Raw genomic sequence first — 11,319 nt, forward strand, 5'->3', positions numbered from 1 at the left:
CGTTCCAACTCACAGTCGGTACAGGATCACTCCCAAAGCACAGAGATACTGCCAGCTCATCAGTTCCACTGGAACAAACAAAAGAAGTAGTCAGACAGACACAGATCCCAAAATCGAGAGACACATTTTCAATCCAACAGTCAAACAACAGCAGGACAGACAGAAGTTGTTTCCATTTCACTCCAATTCAGTACAGCTGACAGGTTGATACATCAATCACAGTATAAAAACAAACTCACTATCAGATCTAAATAAAGTCTGTCACCATGGTTTCATTTTAAATATAAAACTTGAAACAGAACAGACACAATTTACCTCATTGAAAGGTACAGAATGAATGCAAGGAGGCTTCAAGGGGATTTGGACAGGGTAAGTGAATGGGCAAGAACATGGCAGATGGAATATAATGTAAATAAGTGTGAAGTTCTCCACTTTGGTAAAATAAACAGAAAGACAGAGTATTTCTTAAATGGTGAGAGGTTGAGAAGTGTCGATGTCCAAAGGGACCTGGGTGTCCTTGTTCATGAGACACCAAAAGCTGGTGTGCAGGTGCAGCAAGCAATTAGGAAGGCAAATGGTATGTTGGCTTCATTGAAAGCGTATTTGAATACATGGTTAAACATGTATTGCTTCAATTGTATAAAGTCTAGCTGAGACTGCACTTGGAGTATTCTGTACTATTTTGGTTTCCTTATTGAAGGAAGGATAGACTTGTCACAGAGGGAGTGCAACAGAGATTCACCAGACTAATCCCCTGGGATGGTGGGATTGTCTTATGATGAGAGACTGCAGAAACTGGGCCGAAATTCTCTGGAGTTTCGAAGAATGAAAGGTGATCTCATTGAAACTTACAAAATTCTTATGGGGTGTGACAGGGTAGATATGGATAGGATGTTTCCTCTGTCTAGTGAGTCCAGAACAAGGGGACACAGTCTCAGAATAAGGGCAGGCCATTTGGGACTGAGATGAGCAGGAATTTCTTTACTCAGAGGGTGAGAAATCTGTGGAATTCTTTATCCCAGTGGGCTGTGGAAGATCAATCATTGAACATATTCAAGACAGAAATCGATAGATTTCTAAATACTAACGGGATCAAGGGATATGGAGATAGCAGGGAAAAATGGCGTAGAGATAGATGATCAGTCACGATCTGTTTGAATATTGGAGCAGGCTTGATGGGCTGAATGGTCTAATGCCCCAATTTCCTATCATCCTTTGAATCCCAATAATGTACATCAGAACGTTAGACCAAGTTATGCATTACATACCAGTTCAAAAATCCCTCAGAGATTAAGACTGAAAGATACAGTATCAATTCCATTACTACAAAATGAAGGACTTGGAGCTTGCAGACCAGCCCATGTATAAGATTGAAAGTTATATTTTCATTCACAATCGTTTTCACAGAGCTAAATATTAAATACCAATCCACAACTTGGACAGGACTACCAAATAAAACCTACAACTGTAAAATACAGTTAATCCATATTTTGAATTAAACACAAGGCAAGTAAATATTGATACATTAAGAGAGCTGGAAACAGTGAGAGCAGAGTGGAGCATAAAGAGCCCAGGAGAGGGAGCATGAGTTCACTCGGAGAGCAGGGAACAGTGAGAGCAGGCGTCAAAAAAGGCAAAGGAATCCACAATTAATGGGAGAACACTGAATGGTGCAGAGGAAGTGAGGGACGTTGGAGTGAATGTCCACAGATCCCTGAAGTAGCAGTACAGGTCAATAAGGTGGTTCAGCAGGTATATGGAATCCTTTCCTTTATTAACTGAGGTATAGAATATAAGGGTGACCTGGGTGTCCATGTCAATAAGTCACTGACAGCTAACATGCAGGTGCAGCAAGCAATTAGGAAGGCTAATAGTATGTTAGCCTTTATCACAAGAGGATTTGAGTACAGGAGTAGTGAATTCTTGCTTCTATTGTATAGAACCTTGGTTAGACTGCACTTGGAGTACTGTGTACAGTTTTGGTCTCCTTACCTTACGCAGGATATTATTGCCATGGAGGGAGTTCAATGAAGGTTCATCAAACTTGTTCCTGGGATGGTGGGATTGTCCTATGAAGAGAGATTGGGGAAACTGGGGCTGTATTATCTAGAGTTTTGAAGAATGAGAGGTGATCCCATTGAAACCCACAAAATATTGAAAGGACAGTGAGGGTAGATGCAGCTAAGATGTTTCCCCTGGTTGGGGAGTCGAGAACCAGGGGACGCAATTTCAAAATAAGGGGGAAGCTCCTTAGGACAGAGATGAGGAGAAATTTCTTTACTCGGAGGGTTGTGAATCTTTGGAATTCTGTACACCAGAGGGCTGTGGAAGCTCAGTCATTGAGTATGTTTAAAGCAGAGATTGATAGATTTCTAAATACAAATGACATAAGGGAATATGAGGAAAGTGTGGGGAAAAGGGCATTGAAGTGGATGATCAGCCATGATCATATTGAATGGTGGGGTAGGCTCGATGGGCTGAATGGCCGACTCCTGCTCCTAAGTTTCGATGTTCCTAATTCCTCATGATCGGCGAGACACAGCCTCAGGCCGACTTGTCGGGTGTTGCAAACAGATAACACTGCTTCTGATCTTCACCAGAACAGAGAGTGAGATGTAACATTGATCATCAAACAAACTGTGAGAGAATACAACAGAATAAAACACATGGAGAGACATTGTGGAATAACAAATAGATTTGATTGGAATGTTGAATTTTGATTGGAATGGATAAAACACCAGAAACAGCAGATTAAATTGGGATTCTCATCATTATATTGATCTGAGACAGAAAAGAGAAACTGATGGGAAGAAGGAAGAATGGAACTGTTCAGTATTTTTGAGTATTTCACTCACCCATGAAAGCTGATTAAAAAAAGATGCAAATAACAGAGAATTTCACCAAAAAGGGAGATTAAATGCTGCCGAAACCTTGGATCGAAGGATGCCCCAACAGATCACCTGTTTAACTGTCTCCTCACTGGGGGATTTCAATCAGTGAGCAATATTATTCTCTACCTTTTTTTTGTTAAATGAACCCAGAACTGTCACTTGGAGTTAATATCTGCATTCCGACTCCTGAATATTTTCTGGACACATTTCCTGCTGAAAGAACGAAGAACTCTTTTCTAATTTACACAATACTATATACACATTCATCAAACCTCTTAAGCTAGCATCCTTGGTGCTGCTCTCTCTTCTCCCAAACCTCATCTCATGTGACTGTTACATCACCACTCTGACAGTGGGAGGGGTTGATCCCACTGTCTTCAGCATTAACCCTTTACATCCTTATACTACACTGTCTGTCCAAACAAATGGGTGGAGGGAACTTCCTTCATTTATTCAAACACTTGAAAATCAACTCAAAGCCATCAGAGAGAGAGAGAGAGAGAGAGAGTGTCAGAGCACTTCCTGCATCCAGTCCTGACCCTGTCACACTCAGCAGCTGCTCATCCAGACCCCACTCTCATCAACACTGAACATTGTTACAGAGACCCTTCAAATAATGTTTATAAAAGGCGGAAAAATTCAAAGTTCGTCGCAGCCGGATTGAATGGAACAAAGTTTAATATCTTCTCACCGTCTCTCAATACCCACGAGACATAGGTTTTCTTATTTGGTTCCTTTGATTTTTCTTGTTCCTGATTGACAAATATTCCAAACCTCGGATCAACCCTCCCACTTGCGTCATGTCCCCAGTCTCGGTTAAAAGCAACACATAACGACACAAACACTCTGAAATATACAACGCAGTCACACTTTCCTTCAGTGAGATTAATGTCGAGCTGTTTTCCAGATTGAATGTAACCGTGAACAAATTTGTATCAAAGAAGTTGCCTTTGGCGTATCAGCACTGAATTTCTGGACAAGGAGGAACAGCCATTCCCAACTCACATCCTTCACAAAGGCTGTTTTCTCCTGTGACTGAAATTCATCATGTAATTTGAATTCCAAGTTCAAGTTCACAAAACAGAGATATAAATGATTGATAAGGAAACTTCTAAAGCATATCACAAATGTGAAATAAGGCTCTGCTGGGAGTTGAACCCAGTCTCTTCTGTTTCCTATACAGGTGCTTTAACCAACTAAGCTACAGAGCCAGATCACAAATGATTGCGTAGTTGAAATCAGAGGAGGATCTGTTTATTCTCATCACACTTCTCCACTGGTCACAACATATTTTAACTTTTCCTACTTACTGATACAGTCATATACTCTATTTTTCCCAAAACTGAGAATGGAGGTGGAGGGGCGACATGATAGAGGTTGACAAAGTTATGAGTGGCAGCGACAGAGTGGATAGTCAGAAGCTTTTTCACAGGGTGGCAGAGTCAGTTACGAGGGGACATAGGTTTAAGGCGAGAGTGGCACAGTTTAGAGGGGATATGCGAGCCAAGTTCTTTACACAGAGGGTGGTGAGTGCCTGGAACTTGCTGCCGGGGAAGGTGGTGGAAGCAGGGAAGATAGCGATGTTTAAGAGGCATCTTGACAAATACATGAATAGGATGGGAAGAGAGGGATACGGTCCCCTGAAGTGCAGAAGGTTTTAGTTTAGACAGGCATCAAGATCGGCGCGGGCTTGGAGGGCCGAATGGCCTGTTCCTGTGCTGTACTGATCTTTGTTTATAGATGTGGTCACCCCACAGCTTAAGTGTATGCAGGGAGAGAGGGAATGGGTGACCACCAGGCAGTCAAAAAGAATCAGGCAGGTAGTGCAGGACACCCCGAGTGCGTCTCACTCTCCAGCAGGTATTCAGTTCTGAATACAGAGGACAATGATGCTTCACCTGGGGAGTGCAGCCGGAGCCAAGTCCATGACACCATGGTTGACTCAGCTGCAAAGGGGAGTACAGGGAAGACTGGAAAAGCCATAGTGATAGGTGATTCAATCGTCAAGGGAACAATCAGGTGTTTCTATGGCCAGAGACGTGAATCCAGGAATGGAGTGTTGGCTCCCTGGTGCCAGGGTCAAGGATGTCATTGAGCAGTTACAGAGCATCCTGAAGGGGGAGGGTGAACAGCCAGCAGTGGTAGTCCACATCAGAACCAACAACATAGGTAGATATAAGGATGTTGTGCTGCAGTCAGAACTTAGGGAGTGAGGTAAGAAATTAGCAAGCAGGACATCAAAAGTAATAATCTCCGGATTACTCCCAGTGTCACGTGCAAGTGAGTACAGGAATAGATGGATAAGACAGATGAATGCACAGGAATAGATGGATAAGACAGATGAACGTGTGGCTGGAAAAATGGTGCTGGAGGGAGGACTTTAGATTTTTGGGACAGGTTGGACGGGTTGCACCTGAACCGAGCCAGGACGGAGTTCCTTGCAGGATGTTTTGCTCGTGCTGTTGGGAAGGGTTTAAGCTAGTTTGGCAGGGAGATGGGGACTGGAAGGTAGAGTCAGATGGGACAAAATCAGAAATAAAAATGGCAGGCAGAAAATTAATGGAGTCTGGAAGGGAGAGGAAATACTGATTAGAAAATTCAAAACAAAAAATGTTGGCAGTGCTCAAGGATATCTAAATCAATGCAAGGAGTATAGCAAATGAAGCAGATGAGCTCAGGGCACAGTTAGACACATGGCAGTATGATATCATAGCTATTACAGAAACATGGCTAAAGGAGGGACAGGCATGGCAGCTCAATTTTCCTGGTTACAGGGTTTTCAGACGTGAGAGGGAAGGGGATAAAAAAGGAGGGGGAGTGGCAATTTTGGTCAAAGAAACTATTACAGCTGTGAGGAGGGATGATATGTTGGAAGGTGTATCAAATGAGACCGTATAGATTGAGCTGAGGAACAGAAAGAGGCAATCACACTGCTGGGAGTGTACTATAGACCCCTAAACAGTCAGAGGGAGATGGAAGAGCAGATATGTAGGCAAATCGCTGAGAAGTGCAAGAACAATAGGGCAGTAACAGTGGGGGATTTGTACCACCCAAACATTAACTGGGATACTTTTTGTGTAGAGGGAATTGAGGGAGCAGAATTCTTGAGGTGCATTCAGGAGTACTTTTTTAGCCAATATGTAGCAAGTCCAACAAGAGAGGGTGAAGTTTTAGACTTAGTTTTAGGAAATGAAGAGGGGCAGGTGGAAGGAGTGGCAGTGGGACAGCATTTTGGTGGTAGTGATCATAATTCAGTCAGTTTTAATATAATTATGGAAAGGACAAGGACAGAACAGGAGTTAGAGTTCTCAGTTGGGGCAAGACCAACTTTACTAAGCTGGAGAGTGATTTACCGAAAGTGGACTGGAAACAGGTACTTGACGGTAAATCAGTGTCACAGCAGTGGGAAGAATTCAAAGGGGAGATTCAAGGGGTTCGGAGTCAACATGTTCCCACAAAGAAAAAGGGTGGGAAGGCCAAATCTAGAGCCCCATGGATGTCAAGGAGTTTACGGGTATAATAAGGCAGTAAAGGAAAGTTTATGCCCAACACAGAGAACTGAATACTACAGAAAGCCGAGAGGAGTATAGAATGTGGAGGGGGGAAATCAACATTGAAATTAGGAAAGTTAAGCGAGAGCATTAAAGAATATTGGCAATCAAAATCATGGTGAACCCAAAGATGTTTTATCAATACATTGAGAGTAAAAGGATAAATAAGGAAAGAGTAGGGCACAGAAAAGACCAAAAAGGTAACCTATGTGTAGAGCAGAAGATGCTGACATTGTTCTGAATAAATGCTTTGCATCTGTCTTCACAAAAGAGGGGGAAGATGCATATATTGTAGATAAGGAAGAGGGGTGTGAAGTATGGATGTGATTCATACAGAGGGAGAGAGGACATATTAATGGGATTAGTGTATATGAAAGTTGATAAATCACGAGCGCCGGATGGAATGCACCTCAGGCTGTTAAAAAGAAGCAAGAGAGGAAATAGCAGAAGAGCTGATCATCATTTTCCAGACCTCACTGGATACAGGTGTGGTGATGGAGGATTGGAGGACTGCTAACGTTGTACCTTTGTTTAAAAAGGGAGTGAGGGAGACCAAATAATTACAGGCCAGTCAGGCTAACATCAGTATTGGGCAAATTATTGGAATCTATTCTGAGAGACAGAATAAAATGTTACTTCGAAAGGCACAGATTAATCAAGGATAGTCAGCATGGATTTGTTAAGGGAAGATCTTGTCTGCCCAACTTGATCGAAATTTTGAAGAATTAAGAAGGAAGATAGATGAGGGTAGTGCAGTTGATGTAGTCTACATGGATGTAAATGTAGGGGGTATGAGTTTGCAGATGGCACAAAGATTGGCTGTGTGGTAAATAGCAAGGAGGATAGCTGCAGGCTGCAGGAAGATCTTCATGGTCTGGTCAGATGGGCAGAAAAATGGCAAATAGAATTCAATTCAGAAGTGTGAGTTGCTGCATTTGGGGAGGTCAAACAAGGCAAAGGAATACACAATTAATGGGAGAGTACTGAGAGGTGTAGAGGAAGTGAGGGACCTTGGAGTAAATGCCCACAGATCCCTGAAGGTAGCAGGACAGGTCGATAAGGTGGTAAGAAGGCATATGGAATCCTTTCCTTTATTAGCCGAGGTATAGATTTAAGAGCAGGGAGGTTATGCTGGAACTGTATAAATCATTAGTCAGGCCACAATGAATACTGTATGCAGTTCTGATCACCTTATTACAGAAAGGATGTAATTGCACTAGAGAGGGTACAGAGGAGATTCACGAGAATGTTGCCGGGATTGGAAAAATGCAGCTATGAGGAAAGACTGGATAGGCTGAGGCTGTTCTCCTTGGCACAGAGAAGGCTGAGGAGAAATCTCATTGAAACATACAACATTTTGAGGTGCCTGGATAGAGTTGAAGTGAAGGGCCTATAATGTTTGAGATGTTTTTGGCTGGTAAATAATGTGTATCTCAGTCGACTGTATTTTTAAATTCCGCAGTCTGGGTGAGTTCAGGCATCTAATTTACATCACAGTTTGCACTTTCTATCAGCATTACTTAATCTAATACTGATTTATATTTGGACTGGCAATGTTTAGATCAATCTACACTCATGGAATTGATACTGTATTTCAGTTTGATATTGTATGAGTTTTTAGAATGGTATATAATATTTAGATCAATCTACACTAATGGAATTGATTCTGTATCTTTCCATTTCACAGTGTGGGTGAGTTCTGAACTGGTATCTAATTTGTGTCTCAGGTTACAATATCTTTCAGCACCTTAGAAACTTTCACTGTAATGAATGTTGGACTTGTATGTAACTTGTATCTCAGGGACACTATGGGGATGTTTAAACATCCTTTATCATGAATGGATGTGAGCTTTGAGTATGGTATTTAATTTAAATCTCAGGGTACAGCATTACAAGAGATTCTGTGCCATTCAATCAATACCGTGTGCCAATTCTATCTGATATTTAATTGATAGCGAAGTCTGCATTATATTTAGATTGACACATTGTATTTCAATCTGTTAATGAGGGTGACTTTGACCTGGGATTGATGTATCTGACTGTCAATGGGACTGAATTGGGGTGAAATGGAAACAACTTATTTTTCTCCTGCTTTGTTTGATTGTTGGATTGAAAATGTGTCTCTGGAACTCGGGATCAATGTGGGCCTGACTACTTCTGCAGTCTGAGACTAGGGAACTGATGAACTGTCTATCCCTCTGTACTCTGAGTGATAATGTACCTACTGTGTGTGAGAGGAGCTGGCTGCACTGTTCCTTGTGCCTCGAGTGCAGCAACCATCACATTCATCACGATTCCTTCAAGTATTTGCCTGCATGAAGAAAAAATATGTCTTAACTCAAGAACAGGGGAGGTGCAAAATATCAAAGAGGTGAATTTAATTTCGCAATTAATAATCATTAAAAACACGCACAAATGAAAACCAGTGTCAGTATCTGTCTCCACTGAAGTACTGAAGCTCCCAGCTCCTGCATCACAAGTATTCTGGGCAGATCCATCTAGACAAAACACTGCACTGGGATCGTCCCAACTTCTCTATGCTCTACACATATTTCCAGCCACCCTGCTTCATATGCACAAATAAACAAAAATAAAGCCCATTCTGTATATCCCTCAATTCCTTTCTTCCCATACAGTTGTTCCACCTCCCCTTAAATGCATCAATACTATTCGCCTCGACCTCTCCCTGTGGTTGCAAATTCCAGATTCTAACCACTCACTACGTAAATACATTTTTCATGAATTCCTCATTGGTTTTATGAATGTCGATTTTATATTTTTGGCTCGTTTCAGACACCACAAGTGGAAACGTGTCTCTGTGCATTCTATAAAAGCCCTTCACTATTTCCTCACTTTTTTCATTTGTTAGTGTGATGTAGGCATCATTGGCTATGCCAGCATTTATTGCCCATTCCAAATTGCCCTTGACAAAGTGGTGGTGAGCTGCCTTCTTAAGCCACTGCAGTCCTTGAGCTGCAGGAATTCCAGCAGTGCTGTTTGGAAGGGAGTTCCAGGATTTTTACCCAGCGACAGTGAAGGAATGGTGATATCGTTCCAAGTCAGGATGGTGTGTGGCTTGGAGGGGAACTTGCAGGTGGTAGTGTTCCCATGCATCTGCTGCCCTTGTCCTTGTTGGTGGTGGAGGTTCTGGGTTTGGAAGGTACTGTCGAAGAAGCCTTGGTGTGATGCTGCAGTGCATCTTTTAGCTGGTACGCACTGCTGCCACTGTGCATCAGTGGTGAATGGAGTGAATATTGAAGGTGGTGGATGTGGGCAATCAAACAGGCTACTTGAGTGTTGTTGGAGCTGCCTTCATCCAGGCAAGTGGACAGTATTCCATCACAATCCTGACTTGTGTCTTGTGAATGGTGGACGGATGTGGGGAAACAGGAGGTCAGTTAATCGCCGCAGAATTCGTAGCCTCTGACCTGCTCTTGCAGTCACAGCATTTATCTGGCTGGTCCAGTTCAGTTTCCGATCTATGGTAACCAATGGTCAATGTTAATGGTGGGGGATTCAGTGATGGTAATGCCATTGAACATCACGGGGAGATGATTAGATTCTCTCTTGTTTGAGATGGTCATTGCCTGGCACTTATCTGATGCCAATGTTACTTGCCACTTATCAACCCAAGCCTGGACGTTGTCCAGGTCTTGCTGCATCTGGACACGGGCTGCTTCAGTATCTGAGGAGTCATGAATGGTGCTGAACATTGTGCAATCATCAGAAAACATCCACACTTCTGGCCTTGTGATGGAGGGAAGGTCATTGATGAAGCTGCTGAAGATGGTTGGGCCTAGAACACCTCTCTGCGGAATTCCATCTGTAATGGCCGGAGACTGAGATGATTAACCTGAACAACCACAGCCATCTTCCTTAGTGCCAGGTATGACTGCAAACAGCAGAGCATTTTGCCCTGATTTCTATTTACACTGGTTTTGCTAGGGATGCCTTGTTGCCATGCAGGTCAATGGCTGCCTTGATGTCAAGGGCAGTCACTCTCACCTCACAGAGCCCCATCTCTGGGCAAAAAGTCTCACTTCTCAAGGGGTGTCTCGAGAAGACACAGTGGCGCAGTGGTTAGCACCGCAGCCTCACAGCTCCAGAGACCCCGATTCGATTCTGGGTACTGCCTGTGTGGAGTTTGCAAGTTCTCCCTGTGTCTGTGTGGGTTTTCCCCGGGTGCTCCGGTTTCCTCCCACAGCCAAAGACTTTCAGGTGATAAGTAAATTGGTCATTGTACATTGCCCCAAGTGCAGGTAGGTGATAGGGAATAAGGGGTTACTGTCGGGTTAGTATAAATGGGTGGTTGTTGGTCGGCACAGACACGGTGGGCCGAAGAGCCTGTTTCAGTGCTGTATCTCAAAATAAATAAAAAAATGCAATGTTTCTTTAACTCTAAAATAAAATCAAAAGTCTGTAGATGCTGGAAATCTGAAATAAACAAAAATGCTGGAAATACTCAGCAGTTTAGGCAGCATTTGTGGAGGGAGAAACACAATTAACATTTCAGGTCTGTGTCCTTTCATTTTACAATATGTTTTATGTCCTGGTAGATAACAGTGCATTCAGTTTGCAGTAATGGAATTAATACTGTGTCTTCCAGCCTGACTATTTGTGAGATTTGTGGAGTGGTGTGTAACATGTAGCTCAGTCTGCAGTCTGGTTACATTATTGAGATTAATTCTGTACTTTACAATCGGGTACTGTTTGTCTGTTCTATCTGACATTGAATTTGTAGTTCAGGCTGCTGTCTTGTGAGAGTGACACAGTGCCTTGCAATCTGACAGTGGATGTGATTTTGGACTGGGATTGATGTATCTACCTGTCAGTGGGACAGAGTTGGGGTGAAATGGAAACAACTTCAGTCTGTCATG

The 11,319-nt window shown here is 42.8% G+C and overlaps 1 non-coding gene across 1 annotated transcript; it reads right to left on the bottom strand.

Annotated features, from left to right (window-relative positions):
- Positions 1 to 4,028: 4,028 nt before the first annotated feature.
- trnap-agg (transfer RNA proline (anticodon AGG)) lies at positions 4,029 to 4,102 on the bottom strand. Its single transcript has one exon. It is a non-coding gene; the product is annotated as a tRNA-Pro (tRNA).
- Positions 4,103 to 11,319: the final 7,217 nt, after the last annotated feature.

Source organism: Heterodontus francisci, unplaced genomic scaffold, assembly GCF_036365525.1.
Source record: "Heterodontus francisci isolate sHetFra1 unplaced genomic scaffold, sHetFra1.hap1 HAP1_SCAFFOLD_51_2, whole genome shotgun sequence".
NCBI lineage: Eukaryota > Metazoa > Chordata > Chondrichthyes > Heterodontiformes > Heterodontidae > Heterodontus > Heterodontus francisci.